Source organism: Aquarana catesbeiana, linkage group LG10 (genome assembly GCF_042186555.1).
Source record: "Aquarana catesbeiana isolate 2022-GZ linkage group LG10, ASM4218655v1, whole genome shotgun sequence".
NCBI classification, from domain to species: Eukaryota; Metazoa; Chordata; class Amphibia; order Anura; family Ranidae; genus Aquarana; species Aquarana catesbeiana.
This window is the reverse complement of record NC_133333.1, coordinates 168,475,608-168,492,179: the sequence shown is the minus strand read 5'-3', so window position 1 is coordinate 168,492,179 and position 16,572 is coordinate 168,475,608. Positions and strand designations below refer to the sequence as shown.

Genomic DNA, 16,572 nt, shown 5'->3' with positions numbered 1-16,572 from the left:
TAAATAACATCTAAATAACATTCATAATAACATTCTAAAAATCCAGCATGCTGGTTGTAACCAAGTTGATCAATGGATCGACTTTGGTACAATCAGCCTGGACATAGTTGGATCAAATCTCGGCCGGTCCCTGCTGAACCAGCCAAGATTCGAGCCATCTATGGCCAGTTTAAAGCATAAAGCCTCATGCACACGGACGTTTTTACAGCCGCTTTTTTGAGCGTTTTTTGCAGCTTAAAAAGGCCTGTCTATGTTAGTCTATGACTTCATGCCCATCTAGGCGTTTTTGAGCTGCAAATGGCATAGGTGTTTTTAAGCTGTAAAAAAAACCCAGGACCAGTGGGTTCTGAGAGACGTTTTTCAGCTGTAAAAACGCTCTAACGCTCAAAAACGTCATTCACCAACATTTTTTAACGTTTTTGATCCATTGAAAAAAAAAAAAATTTGAAAAAAGAAAAACGCTCAAAAACGCTAAAAAACGCTATTGCAAAAACATTGAAAAAAGCTGAAAAAAATCACTGCAAAGATACTGGCGTTTTTATAACGTTATTTTAACATCCCGTGTGCATGAGGCCTAAACATTTATACCTTTCTGCTGACAAAGGTGTTAGGTGGAGGAAGAAGTTTGCGGGATCATCGTGTTTGTTTTCAGTGTTTTATTTTTTTAGCTTTTTATTATATTGATTAAAGCACAATGTATGTTTTTTGCCATTTGGCATATTGCACTTATAATTCTTCAAATAATTTGCCCAGTAGTAAGTATCATTGATGCTTTCCAATTAGAACCCATCCACACCTGAGCGCTTTATGTGCATTTTAGGTGCAGTGTGTTTGAAAAAAAAAAAAAGTCCTACATGCTGTATCTTTTGATGCGTTTTCATTGAAATGCACATCCTATAGAGTTCGGTGGTAACAAGCCTAAATCACATATAAAACACCACACTAGGGTTGCACCAATACAGTTTTTTTTTATCGGCCAGTACGAGTACCTATACTTTTGGTCAAGTACTGGCAGATACCGAGTACAGATACTTTGCGGTGCAATTTGTGCCAATATTTGATAAAAGGGGTAAATCGCACTGCGATTTGAACAGGAAAGAGGTGCAATTCCTGTCCAAATAGCATGCGATTCCCCCAGCGCTCCAATGTATGTGTGTGTATAGAAAGGGAAGCACCATCTAGTGGGCAGTTTAATAAAAATGTTATAACTCGCATATCTACATATCTGGTCAAATATAAAATCTGCATAGTGTCCCAGTCCCGCCTATGATATAAAATCACAGCCGCTGAAGGAGAAGTTCCGGGAGCCTTGTGGGTATAGGGCAGAAGTGATGTCAGATTGGGGGTGGACCGCCTATACATCTCCTCCAGCCCTGTAAGCACCTCTAGTGGTCGTGATTTGCTATCATCGATGGGACCGGGGTGGCATTGGTGCATCCTTACACTAATATTATTATTTTTGTATTGCACAGGATTCTGTGAAATTTCCAATAGCTAGCAATAAAAACCCTCCAGGTGTTGTAACCCATCCTTTCCCTATGTGCACAAAGGCTTCATAACCAGGAACTGGGTGGGCAGGCCGTATGGCTTTTTGCTAGCTCTCCTCTGTCGTAAGCATTCCTGAAAGAATGATTGTTATGTCGTCATGGTTCATTTGTTCCTAACCACACGCATGGATTGAAAAACCAGTTCTAATGCTGGCCATACACTATACAAAAAATCGGCCGAAAAATCGTTCGTATAGACACTTCGTTCGTTTTTCGGCAAGTTAATGGGCACAAATCGATAATCGTTTGTGACGTTTTTGTGGGAAAAAAACGAACGGGAAGTTTGGAAAATTTCTGCCGAACGTACGATAAATTGAAAGGTTAATGTGTTTCCCGTCCGAACTGTCTGCACTAGGTATATGTAAAAATAACGAACAAAAAATTATTTATTCATGTCCACTGAACAATTTATCGGTCATTATATGATGGCACGATCGTTTGCGGTCACGGTCGAACGTTCGTTTTTCGAAAATGGGTTCGGCCGATTTTCTGTATAGTGTATGGCCAGCATAAGAGATGGAGAAGTTCTGATTTGTATGATGACCCCAATTAAAGAGGACTGTAAAAACACTCATTCTGTTTTATTGTGTATATAAAGCCACGGCCAGCTGGCAGTTCCGTTGCTTATTCCGTTTCTGTGCTCAATTATTTAATTTTGGTGTTTTTACTCATGGTTGATCTAACACAAAAGCTGTTTTGCGTGAACCGATAATTGCCTTAGTACAATTATATGTAATAAGCCGATTCCAGCCAAATGGCTACATGCCCTTTGTAAGCAATTACAGGAATTGTTTTACTTCTCAAAACATTTTGTAGGGTTAGTGCATATGATCTTGTTATCCATGTATGTCTTCTGTGCCTTTATAGAGGGGATTAGTAGCCTAAGGTGACATAGCCATGTAGTAAAGTAGACATATGGACTCTATGAGCGACCCTTTTGCTATGCTAAACGACTCCATACTTGTAAAAGAAGAGTACTGTATCTTGCTGCCTGTGCCCTTGAAAGTCACTTCATTTTATGAGAAATCATTACGCATTAGTCATTTATGCTGTAGGAATATCAGCATTCGCACAAACATTACATGCATATAGTGTGCAGAAACCTTTTTACACAGGATCTTGTGAATGAGGCCTTAAAGTTAAAGCAGCAGTAAATCCTAGAGCAGTGGTTCTCAACCTGGGGGTCGGGACCCCCTCGGGGGTCAAATGACGATTTGCCAGGGGTCACCAAATCCTGGGCTGTTTCTGAAGCCCACGCCACTCTCCCAGTCTTTTCACTGCTGCCCAGCAGGGCTGTCTCTGGAGCCTGTGGCTGCCCAGCTGGGCTGTTCCTGGAGCCCGCGGCCACCCAATCAGCCTCTTTGCAGCCACCCATTCAGTTCACGGCATGGGTGGGGGGCAGAGACTAGAGGTCAGCTGACAGGTGAGGAATGTGAAGTGGGAGGGGCTGGAGGAGACCCTATCTCCTGATTTCGGCATAGGTGTCACTGCTGTGAGTGGAAGGGACTTGGGGAGCACTAAATTCCATTGGTCAGGGGCGCAAATTACTTGTCTTGCCTTGGGTGCTGACAACCCACGCTATGAAAATAATTTTACTGCTAGGGGTCCCCACAACTTGGGAAATTTTATCAAGGGGTCACGGCATTAGAAAGGTTGAGAACCACTGTCCTAGAGGATCCCTTTACACTTTGTCGTTTTTGGAGCATTGTGTGAATGGGCTATCTTAAAGTGGAAGTAAAGGCAAAACCTAACCCTGAACCTAGTCTAACATTATAAGCCTAATCTATCTAGCCCTGTGAAGAAAAAAAAATCCCTATACTTGCCTATTCTGCAGCCGCTCCAGTCCCAGGCTGAGCTGTCAGCGGCGGCTTCACTGTGTAGGAGAGGCGGTGACAACGGTAGCCCCATAGTAACTCTATGGGCGACATCCCTTACCAGACATTTCCCAGCCATTGTTGTCTTTCCCCTGCACACAGAGGGTGCCACTGGAAAGTGGACCAGAACGGCTGCACAACAGGTAAGTAGAACACTTTAAGGTAGAATTATAGGCAAATCCTTATGTGTTTATTTATTTATTTATTTTTTTGGATAGAGTAAGCGAGGGTTATAACCTTTTTGTCAGATTTTTTTTTTCCCATCTGTGTCCCATTGCAGAGATTTCCCTTCACTTCTGGTCCCATAGGCAAACCGTAAGTGAGAGGAAATCTAAAGAGGTTGTAAACCCTGGAAAAAAAAAAAAAAGATCCTGTTCCTTTTAAAACATGTTAAACCGCATAGGGTTTGTGCGGTGCCATTTGCCCCTTTCTACGTTGTAATATACCTGTTTGATCCTGCCTGTTCCTTTGTTCCTCAGTATGCTGACCTCGGTAATCATGGCTGCTGATCCATGATACCGTGATCAGTTTATGTGCCACCGTCATCCCGCTGCTCCCCCTCTCCCCCCTCCCTCCCTGACTGTCAGCTCGAAGTCTGTGTGTGAGCCATCTCTTCCCCCCCCCCCCCCCCTGTCGCTTTTTTGTCTGGCAGTAAAACTAGTGGTTTCCAATTTTTGCCAGTCCCTTTTGTAATAACAAAATGTACTACACAGTGTGGTGTTTTTCTTTTTTTTTTTTTTTTTTTTTTTTAATTCTGCAGCTAAATACCTTTTTTCACATCGCCGATGTGCGGTCGTGTGACCACCGGGATGACGTCGGAGGGGAAACCTTAGCCCCTCCCACTGTAGTCCTTAGATTGGGGAAGGAGAGCGGAAATTTGCAAAACAGGTATTTAGCTGCAGAATTGAAAGTGTTACTAAACCCACAACAGTAAAATCTGTCTGTATATGCAGCATAGCATGCTTGTTATACTCACTGTGAAACTTAAGGGGTTAATCCTCTGCATTGTGTGAAAAGGCTATTTTATATTGTATGCACAGATCCTTCCCTCCTGCACTGTCTATCTGGGGGAAGCCAGCAAACACAGGCAGAGTAGCCAACTTGCACATGCTCAGTTGTGTCTTTTATGCTGGAGTGAATAATTACTTGTTCTCAGAGCTAGCCAGGTCACATGATATTGGCATCACACATGTGTATACAGTCTGAAGTGGAAATCTCCTCCTACCTGAACTCTCAGCACTGGAGAAACTGTGCAGTTCATCACTGACTGTGGTATACAGATCAGCAAAAAAGGTATATAGTGGCAATATTTTAATGTAAAAGATGATTTATAAACTGTGGGCATTGTCGGGGGGCAGATAAACTATTTTCATATTACTGAGTTTATGAACACTTTAAAAAAAACACACACACACTGTGTAGTACATCTTGTTATTACAGAGAGTCTGTCAGGAATTGGAATAACTGACTTTACAACCACTTTAAGGGATTCCCTCGGGGACCTCCCTATTGTAAGATTTCCCCTCCTATTTAATTTTCTGGCAACAACCCAAAATTTGGGATTTTCTTTTACTTTTGCTTTCAATGGTAATTGTAAACAGGACAGTTGGAGAGGATGAATCTCCCTAACTGGGGCACAGACAACAATAAATACTGACAAACGTTATCCCTCTGCACTCTATCCAAAACTAAAAATAATGTTTTGCCTTTAGTTATACTTTAAAGCATCAGAATGATCTGCAGCATTTTTTCGGATGCAGCACATAATGCACGGTAATACATTATCTTGCATTGAGGTGAGCTGCAATGTATGCGCTCTTAAAGCGCAAATCAATTTATTTATTTTTTTTTAAATGCTCTTTACCTTTTTGTCATCCTTTCTCGCAATGTAAAGCTGCTGATCTCTTGCAGCCCCTTTGTAGCTATTTTAATATTTACATGCACTCCAGTAATGGCTGCATGCCATTTCACAGGCCAGGTTTCCTGATGACAACAGTGGACCATGCCTGTGTAATGTAAATTGGAACAGCCACTTGTAGTCTGCTTTAGAAGGCTCCATGGGAGACAGGGACAGAGCGTTGTCACCCTATAACAGGACCTCCATGACCGGATCATCAGATGCTATTTTAATGAGAGCTGCAGATTTCACAATGATGTTTGAAAGCGCATTAACCACTTCCGGACCACCCACTATGTATATATACGTCATTACTTTGACGTTAAATACCGGGGTTATGGCAGTAGACAGCTGCCATAACCCCAGTATATTTTTAAACAGCAGACGCTCTGCTTTAACATAAGAGTGGTCTCAGCAGCGGATTCATTGCAAGATCACTTTTATGGGTGGCAGGAGAGGTTCCCCCCCCCCCCCCGCAGCTTCTCAGCTGTCTCCGCTACTTACCAGAGCCAGCGTAAACAATCCCATTCCTGGGATGGATGGGTAGGAAGCCGAGTGAGGGCAAGATGGCCATCACTCGACTCTTGGAGGACCGGAGCGACGTCAAACGTCACTTCCACCCTGCGGCCTTAATGGCCCATTTTTTTTCTTTTCTTTTTTCTTTTTTTTTCTTATTGCCTTTAAGTGCAAATGTGAGATTCTTTTCGACCACAGATCTCATATTAAAGAAGCCTTTTCCTGCTTATTTCTATTACATTGGATGTTTACGTTCCTTGTAATAGGAATAAAAGGGACAATGTAAAAATAAAAGTGAAATTAAATAAGGGAAAACATTATTGTTATTATGATTATTTTTTTTTTTTTTAAGCGCCCTGTCCCTCTGAGCTCAAGAGCAGAAGCGAACGCATACACAAGTCACGCCCAGATATGTAAATGGTGCTCAAACCACACGTGAGGTATTTCCACTATCATTACAGTAAGAGCAATAAATCTAGCCCAAGACCTTCTCTGTAACTCAAAACTGGTAACCTGTAGAGATTTTATTCTCTAGGGTCTCTGCTAAAAAAAAAAAAAAAAAAAAAATAATAAAAATTAAATATTTTAAGCAACAGACAGCATGGGTTCATGAAAGACAGAACTTGTCAAACAAATCTGATTTCTTTTTATGAAAAGGTAAGTAAAACCTTGGACAGAGGGGTGGCTGTAGACGTAGTATACCCGGATTTTGCAAAAGCGTTTGACACAGTTCCCCACACGCGGCTCATGTGTAAGGTAAAGTCTACAGGCTTGGAAATATCAGTTTGTAAATGGATAGAAAACTGGCTAAAAGACAGAATTCAGAGAGTAGTGGTTAATGACTCTTACTCTGAATGGTCTAAGGTTATCAGTGGTGAACCCCAAGGTTTAGTGCTGGGACCCTTACTTTTTAATATTTTTATAAATGATATTGGGTCTGGGATTAAAAGTAACATTTCTGTCTTTGCAGATGACACCAAACTATGCAGTGGAAAAACGTCCTTACAGGATGCCTCCAATTTAACATCTGACCTCAATGCACTGTCTAATTGGGCGACTATGTGGCAGATGAGGTTTAATTTTGATAAATGTAAAGTTATGCACTTGGGGACTAAGAATATGCATGCATCATACATACGAGGGGGAGTACAACTAGGGGAATCAATGGTGAAGGAACGGGGAGTTTTGGTAGATCATAAGCTCAATAATAACATGCAATGCCAAGCTGCAGTTTCCAAAGCGAGCAAAGTCCTTTCATGTATTAAGAGAGGTATGGACTCCAGAGAGAGAGAGATCATTTTGCCCCTGTACAAATCATTAGTAAGGCCTCATCTGGAATATGTAGTTCAGTTTTGGGCACCAGTTCTCAAAAAGGATATCAGGGAACTGGAGAAAATGCAGAGAAGGGCAACCAAACTGATAAGAAGTATGGAGGAGCTCAGCTATGAGGAAACTGAATTTATTCTCTCTTGAGAAGAGGAGATTAAAGGGGATATGATCAACATGTACAAATACATAAGTGGTCCATATAGTGAACTTGGTGTTGAGTTATTCACTGTACGGTCAATACAGAGGACACGGGGGCACTCTTTACGCCTAGAGGAAAAGAGATTTCATCTCCAAATACGGAAAGGTTTCTTCACAGTAAGAGCTGTGAAAATGTGGAATAGACTCCCTCCAGAGGTGGTTCTGGCCAGGTCAGTAGATTGCTTTAAGAAAGGCCTGGATTCTTTCCTAAATGCACACAATATAACTGGGCACTAACATTTATAGGTAAAGTTGATCCAGGGAAAATCCAATTGCCTCTCAGGGGTCAGGAAGGAATTTTTTCACCTGCTGTAGCAAATTGGATCATGCTTTTCTGGGGTTTTTCGCCTTCCTCTGGATCACCTGTGGGTATAGGATTGTGTATATGGGATTGTTTGATATTTTTTATTTTTATGGTTGAACTAGATGGACTTGTGTCTTTTTTCAACCTGACTAACTATGTAACTATATAATGTTTGGGGGTTCTAAGTAATTTTTTAGAAAAAAATACTGCTTTTAAATTGTAAGCAACAAGTGTCAGAAATAGGCTTGGTCCAGAAGTGGTTTTAAAGTATATGTTCATCCTAAACTTTGTTCTTAAAGTGGAAGTCCAGCCTATTCCTAACCAAGTTTAAATTTGCCCAACCCCCCCCTTTAAACCGTATTCTATCAACCCTGTAAAAGAGAGATTCTGGGGAGATCATGTGAGCGGACCAGATCGCTCTCAAGATGGGTATATGTATACATTTCACAGGGTAGATAGAATAGGGTTTAGAAGGGGTGGAAGCTTAGTTAGGAATCGGCTGGACATTTTTAAGTTTTGGCTAGAGAGGGGAAATATTCAAACCTCATTATAATTTGAGTTTCTGTCCGGTGAACCGTTCGAGAGATTTCCCATTGTTTTTATATCTTTCTGACAACAGTTTCAACCTAACAGGAGATGAGGGAAAATCTCCAACAGCAACACAGAAAAAAATATATTTTAGTAAAATATGGGAAGCTCAGAACCCCTTTTGTGCTCTGATTTGCATGTTAATTTTGTTGTCCTTACTTACAATGCAGGGCTAATAATGTCTGAGTGTCTGTGACAATGAAGAAGTGAAGAGAGGAGGCTTTGGGGGGATTGGTTGTTCAAGCAGGATGAAGGCTACAGGAACAAGGGATAAAGTATATTTCCTTTTATTATGTTCCCCCTAGACAAAAAACAAGTATTTTTAACCTTTGCAGTTTTAGAGGAGCCCCACTGCAAGATTAACTTGATTTTACCCCTCCAGCTTGTGTTTTTTTGTTTTTATGTGCTTAGAATTACAGGGAGGTGATACCTCCATCAATCAATATGTAATATCCCACCCCCATAGTGTTTAGCTGTTTAGTGGGCATGGAGGAATTGGAGGAGGAGGAGAGAGTGAGTGCGTGGTTATTAATCCCTGTGTATCCCAGTATATACCTGTGTATGACAGGTGTGACTTTATAGTCATGTGGCTTGCACCGATAATAAAGAAAACACAGTGAACAACAGGATCAACCATGTTTTGGCAGAACACAGAAAAAGAAACCCATAGTGACTGAGTTTGAACAGCATTGTAATACAGCGTGTACTGAAATGTTTTAAAGTGGATGTAGACTCTCACATATACCCAGTGAAGTGAACAACCTCCGATGATACACAGAGATGAGACAAATCCTCCTACATAAGTTTTACTTGCATATCTGCAGTCTTCAGCTTTATATACTGTTTATAAAGTGCACATCCTGTTTAAAATTGTATCTTCCTGATTCACCTGTGGCTGTGGATTCTTGCCATACACTGGGAGACAGCTGATTGGAGGAAAGGCGCACACACCCCCTCCACATAGGCAGAAAAAGGAAGAAACAATGCAGAGCTGTGCTGTGAATTGACCAGCTGTCTGCTAATTTATTTATAGCACATACCCTCACACAAAATTCAGGCTGGTTTTATCTCAAGTTGACAGAGAACTTGTCAGAAGTTATCATGTTTATAACAGAAGAACGGAGCAGGAGAAAGCCACTGGTCTTAGGGCTTTGAAGAGAGATAAGTAAGCACTACAGATAGATATGCCCAGCTTAAATTTCATGAATTGGGTTTACATCCACTTTAATGATAGTTTAAAGGGAAGAAGTATGGCAAAAGCTCTTTTGGCTGTACTTCTATGGATCACAGGAGTGTAGTTTGTTTTTGCTCTCCTGTGACCCGTTTTCAGCCGAAAGCGGGCTAAAGTCCACTGCCGGCTGATGTCACTCAGTCGGTCCAGGCTCGGAAAAGATTCTGACCATATGGTCGGGATCCACCCAGAACCCTGGAACGGCACCTGGCTCAGCCTCTAGGCGATCCGCCAAGAGCCAGAGCCAGCACCTGTCACCCCCCCCCCCCCCCCCCCAGCGCTGCAGGGAAGAGCAGAGCCCAGCCCAGCGCTGCAGGGAAGAGCAGAGAGCCGCTAACAATCCCAGATCTCTGCTCCAAGCGGAGGGGGAGAACTGAGTGATCAGTGGTGTTTGATTGCTGGGTTCTCACTGCAAAGCCTGCAGGGGACAGATGCAGCATTGGATCGTTGCTGCATCCACCAAGATGAGTGTAATCGTTGTGGGTTTTTTTTTTTAATTCTGAACTTCTCTTTTAACTATTTACTGCCTGTAGGAGGTCCATGGACATCCTCGGGTTTCCATAGTTATACTGGGATGATGCCTGCACCTACAGGCATCATCCCAGTATGGATCTGTTCAGTTGGCAGAAGCGATCCAGGTGGCAATGCAATGGGGCCGGTGGTGATTGCAGCACTAAACAGAGGGAGGGGAACTAACGTCATTCGTCTCTCTCACTCTGTAGCCCTGGAAACCAGGAGCGACGAGAAGTTTGTCACTTACGGTTCCGCCTGTTTTGCTTACCTGCCAGCCAGGAATGCAGCCGATCAGGCCAATCGGTGTGTGGCTGCACGGGAGGCTAGAGAAAAGATTTGGGGTCTAATAGACCCCAGATCTCTCCATAAAGGGGACCTGTCACGACCCATGCTGTCACATGAGATGTTGTTTACCCCTTGTGATAGCAATAAAGTAAATAAAAAAATAAAATAAAAAAATTTGTATAAAATAAGTAATAAAAAAAAAAATTCAAAGCGCCCCCTCCCACCGTAGTTATGCGCAAATACGAACTCATACGTTACTCCTGCATGCATATGTAAATAGCACCACACGTTAGGTACTGTTGAGAACATTAGAGCGTGAGCAATAATTCTAGTTCCAGGACCTCCTGTGCAACTCTAAACTGGTAACTTGTAAAGGTGTTTAAAGCGGCACCTATGGAGAATTTTAAGCACTGTAGTTTGCCACAATTCCACGGGCAGATGCAATTTTAAAGCGTGACAAGTTAGGTATCTATTTACTTGGTGTAACATCATCTTTCACGTCACGAAAGTGTTTTTTGGTTGTTTTTTGTTAAAAAAATTGCAACACTCGCCATTTTATTCTATATGGCCTCTGCTAAAAAGATCTATCTAGATATATGTATGTGTGTGTGTGTGTGTGTGTGTGTGTATGTATATGAATATACATTTTAATTAAAAAAACTGTATGATTGCCAAATTGCAAAAAAAAAAAAAAAAGAAAAATAAGATGAATTGGTAGATTTTGTGATAGTGTAATAAATTCTATTTCAATGGCTACATATTAAGCAGTGTGTTTAGCCAGAGAGGACATATGTTGTTTAGCCTTAGATAAGTGAGTGCTATAATAGGAGGTATAGTGAACTGTATGCGGGAGTGGCCAGCACTGATACTTGACTGCAAACAGATTGAAGATAGGACTGGTTATCTGTACATGCTATAACATTTCAAGACAAACCGGATTGTGCTTTACAGGTTAGGGGGGACTCGGGGAAGATAACAGACACAGCAGGAAGTGAGTATGATGAACATGCATATTGCGGTAAGTAGTCTGCACTAGTTTACCATGTCAGTCCAGATGGTAAATATTGTAGCAAATCTTCATGATCCTGAAACAAATATATAATTTTTTTTTTTTTTTTTTGCTTATACATAGCACAAAGCTTTGAGTATGTATTTGCTTTCAGCAGAGCTTGTAACCTGCCCCTCGGACATACCAGTTTGGTCAGTAATTTAACCTACTTGTAAGTTTTCTAATTTTGAAAGAAGAGTAAGAAAGAAAGAAGAGTAGAGAGCCTGACGGAAACCCATACCAGCACAAGGAAAACGAATGGCTAAATAATTCTAGAAGCAGTCAAATATTTGACATCACAGTCCAGTTTTTCAGCTGCAGAAATTTGTTGGGCTTACTTGTCATACCAGTATTTTGAGTAAAAATATATGTCGTGCATTCTAGTAGCATCTGTTGTAGACATTGTTTTTTAGCAGGCAGGAAAACATCTGTGCATAAAATCATTTTCACAAGTAGCAGTCAGTTGTGGATCTAATGTCTTCCTTTCTCAAGGAATATGAGAACTTTTGGATGCTGACAGAAGAACGCCCAGGGTATGTAAGGCTATGTGTGGGCTTGCTGGTTTGTAGAAAGGATGAAAGTTTTGTGGTCTCTCGTGCTCAGTTGCCTGAAGCCAACATCCCCTGAATATATTTAAGACTTGGCAGTGATTGCTGAGTACTGTACTGCCACGTTTTAGAGGATTTTCTTACAGATGTAACAGCAGCAAAAGAGCTGTGGGTCATGTGCATAACCTAAGACTCTATTCTGTGCTCTCATGAAATGTCTTTCAAAGTATGGACTTTTTAAATTTTCTTTTTTTTTAAGAAATTGTAATTTATTTTCACCATTAACATATAACTCAACACAAATATATTAAACAGGAATTGCATAAAATATATAAGTTTAATGTGCACCTGTGTATTTATTTATTTTTTTTTTTTTCAAGCTTAAACTTGATTTTGTGACTTTAGTTCGCCACATTGCTTACAACGCTGTGTCTTTTGGCACTTTGTTTCCAGTCTATACCCCTGCAGTATCCCAGTGTCCTGCCCAGCTCACATTGGTGGTGCGCCTGATGCTGCGACCACACTGAAGAGTGGCTGACAATTGTTTCAGTCAAACTGATCATGCTGGCATTCTTTGTGCAGGCATACTCAACTTGCATTCATGTCCTAAGGTGACAACTCTGGCATAGGCTCCACAGTAAAGCAACACTGTTTTCCAAAGGGAAAAAAAGCAAAGAATAAAAAGCCCGCAAAAAAGCAGTCATAAGTAGGGGTAAACCTTTCCAAATTTTTTTAAATTTAGGCTTGGTTTACACTCCTGTGGTGCGAATTACATCCATTCTTTTTTCATTCGATTACGGTGCGAATTCACAGTGCAATTTTTGTCTGTCAGGTGTGATTCTTGCGCAAATTTAATGCAAATTTGTGAGGGGATTGGTCACAGCTACAATATTTTTTTTTTTTTTTTTCGGTGTGAATGGCCTTTTAAAAAAACAATGCTATTTCAGATGAAATGCGAATCTATGCATTCGGAACGGATCAACATTTTCTGCAGTATGACTGCAGTACATATTTTGCAGCATATGGTTATTTTTCTACACAGCTGTTAAAGTGGATCTTTGCTGCATCTGAGCACCACAAACCAAAAAACGATATTTTACTTTATTTTACTATTCAAAGCATAATCCCCCGTCCATCCATGTTTCAATGCTTTATTTTGTTGAGAAATCACTTTGAAACCCCCCACCGCCTAGCATTTCTGGCCATCTTGAGTAAGGGCAAATGATTCATGTAGCATTTACGTCCATGAATCCAGCTGTCCTTAGCTCAGGCACGCATGCAGGAGAGCGTGCTTAGCTGAGAAAAACCCTCTTCCTCTCCTCTCCTCCTGAAGACTCCTGGGATGTATGACATCATTTGCCAAGGCAAGAAACCAGGAAGTAACTGAAAAAATGTAAAAAAAAAAAAAAAAAAGTTCATAACAAGTAAATATGATCTATAGGTGTGAACCCAGCCTTAATGTGCAGGAACAAGAAAATTGAATAGTGGCTACTCCCCTAAACTTGAGAACCTAATACACAGAGAAAAACGAGCAGAAGAGGGCACCACCTTCTAAATGCAATCTGTAATAAAAAGTGGCATTAAAAATACAATTATTGCACTCACTATGTATAAAGGTAGGTAGCGTGCATGTCATTCTTAGGAGTGTGGTCACCAGAGGAACTGCAGATCTCAGCAGCAAGCAGCTGGTGTAGGCAGAGTGGTGCTAGGAATTGGCTGGACGTCGGTCAGTAAGCAGCTGGATGAACATGAAGACTACTGTGTGCTGGGAGGCCTGAAGCGCAAGCTAATCTGGCTGTGTGGCGGTTTCCAGATCTTCACGCTCTGCTTGGCATAGATCGGCAGGGCTCGAAAAAATGTACATTAAAAAATGCTTGACACATCTAAACACCGTGTTTCTGCGCGCCAAGCGTTTTTTCTGCCCAAATGCTCCTTTCAAAAACGTGTTTGTGATGGGGTTTTTTTTTTTTCTGCTTGTAAATGCTCATCTAGGAATTACCTGTAAATTCCCAAATGTGCATGGGCAATGTTTCATCTACAGGCTAAAGTAAAAAAATGCCTGTGTAAGCAGCATTTTTTATGCTCAGTGTGCATGACTCTTAAAGTATTTCTATACAAATGATAAAAAGGAAAATCGGCAGCAGAAAATTGTGAAGGGAATTCCTAGTTTTGATATGTTACCTGCTGACCATCAAATTAATTCATCCAGTCCATAAACAATGGTGCATTGTTTTGGGCAGTTGTGGTCCCAGCATACATAGTAATTTAAATTTAAAACGAAGTTCTGCCAAAAAAATTAAAAAATAAAAGTCAGCAGCTACAAATACTGCAGCTGATGACTTTTAAAATAAGGACACTTACCTGTCCAGGGCCCCCTCGATGTCCTCACCTGAAGCCGACCCGTCCCTCAGAGCTCCGGGTGAAGGCCCCCGGCATTGCTAGGGAATCGGAAAGTGAAGCCTTGCGGCTTTACAGCTTGGCTCCCTACTGCGCATGCGCCAGTCACGCTGCACGTTCTGAGTGGTCCCTGCTGTTTTCTTGGACCTGTGTCTCCCAGAAGAAAGCGGGGGGGGGACGTAGGAGGGGCTGGACATGGCGTAGATCGCCGTGGATACTGTATCGATGTTTCGCCGGAAGTGGAAGCAAATACCTGTATTGGACAGGTATCTGCCCCCCCCCCCCCCCCCGAAAGGTGCCAAATGTGACACCGGAGGGGGGGAGGAATCCGGACAGCTGAAGTTCCATTTTTGTGTAGAACTCCGCTTTAACAAACCAAAGCAGCTGCATGATCAGCTTTACTAACATATCACTGAATACTGGCTTGCTTTCATCTAAGTAGAAACAGCTTGTGAATTTTGTGGTCACTCTATTCCCTTGAGAGATTGGTGCATGAATAAGACATGCTGGGTCTGGTTGTCAACTGAGCTATCAATAATAGATGACTGGAGATATACTGACACCTTACTCTGCATAATGTACACATTACTAATTATTAAAGGAGACCTAGACTTAAAGATATAAAGGAAGCTGCCTTCTGACAATGCTTAAAGGAGTTGTAAAGCCTCAAGATTTTTCACCTTAACAGCTTCCGGACCAGCTGCCGCAGTTTTACTGTGGCAGGCTAGCTCCTCTGCGGGAAATCACGTTACTGTATGTGATCTCGCGGGGTCCGGATAGCAGGCGTGCGCATGCCCGCTGCACAGCGGGGGTGCCGATGCTCGTGGCCGACAGTCGCGATGACCGACGGCCACGAGTGATCGTGACCAGGAGACACAGAACAGGGACGTGTGTGTGTGTGTGTGTGTGTGTGTGTGTGTGTGTGTGTGTGTGTGTGTGTGTGTGTGTGTGTAAACACACACTTCCCTGTTCTGTTCTGACAGGAATGACAGATCGTGTTTTCCTATTAGCTAGGAACTACGATCTGTCACTTCCTGTAGTTAGTCCCTCCCCCATCAGTTAGAATCACCTCCCAGGAAACAGTTAACCCCTTCATCGGCCCCTAGTGTTAACCCCTTCACTGCCAGTGACATTTTTACAGTAATCAATGCATTTTTAATCGCGCTGATCGCTGTATTAATGCCAATGGTTCCAAAAATGTGTCAAAATTGTCCGATGTGTCCGCCATAATGTCGCAGTCACGATAAAAATCGCAGATCGCTGCCATTACTAGTAAAAAAAAAATAAAAATACTATAAATCTATCCCCTATTTTGTGGACGCTATAACTTTTGCGCAAACCAATCAATATATGCTTTTTTTTTTACGAAAAATATGTAGAAGAATACATATCGGCCTAAACTGAGGAAAAAAATATTTTTTTATATATATTTTGGGGGGATATTTATTATAGCAAAAAATAATGCGTTTTTTTTTTTTTTCAAAGTTGTCGCTTTTTTTTGTTTGTAGCGCAAAAAATAAAAACCGCAGAGGCGTTTAAATACCACCAAAAGAAAACTCTATTTGTGGGAAAAAAAAGGATGTCAATTTTGTTTGGGTACAACGTCGCACGACCGCGCAATTGTCAGTTAAAGCGATGCAGTGCCGAATCACAAACGGTGCTCTGGTCAGGAAGGGGGTAAATTCTTCCAGGGCTGCAGTGGTTAATGCATTCTATCCATTTAGGTGAAAAACCTTCTATGCTGCAGCTGCCCCCCAAAGCCCCTCTTTTTCTTACCTGAACCTGATCGTTCAAGCGACGAGCACAAGCTCAGCAGCTCCAGCCGCTGTTTTGGGTCCTCCTTGGATAGATTGATAACGGCAGGGTAGAGCTGCACGATTCTGACTAAAATGAAAATCACGATTTTTTTGCTTAGAAGATAGATCACGATTCTCGCAGCGTAACATCATCTTTCACATTAAAACAAAAAAAATTGGGCTAACTTTACTATTTTTTTTTTTTTTTTTTTAATTCATTGAAGTGTATTTTTTCCCCAAAAATTGCGTTTGAAAGACCGATGGGCAAATACAGTGAGACATAATATATTGCAGCAATTGACATTTTATTCCCTAGGGTCTCTGCTAAAATATATATAATGTTTGGGGGTTCCAAGTAATTTTATAGCAAAAAATATTGATTTTAACTTAGGAAACAAGTGTCAGAAAAAGATTTCGACTTTAGGTGGTTAAACTTCCTGCATTTACACATTGTTAAAAACTTGGCAGACTGCCTGGATTTTTTCTTTACACACAGAAGTT

The 16,572-nt window shown here is 41.5% G+C and overlaps 1 protein-coding gene across 2 annotated transcripts in view; it reads left to right on the top strand.

The window, feature by feature from the left end:
• Positions 1-16,572, top strand: part of SLC35E2B (solute carrier family 35 member E2B) — a 96,523-nt gene that overhangs the window by 21,319 nt on the left and 58,632 nt on the right. Inside the window, exon 2 of one of the 2 annotated variants that reach the window (XM_073602931.1) lies at positions 11,234-11,300. The exons of the other annotated variant lie outside the window; for it this stretch is intronic. The gene's annotated coding sequence lies outside the window, so the exon portion shown is untranslated. The remainder of the gene's footprint in view (positions 1-11,233; positions 11,301-16,572) is intronic. 2 annotated transcript variants of the gene reach the window in all.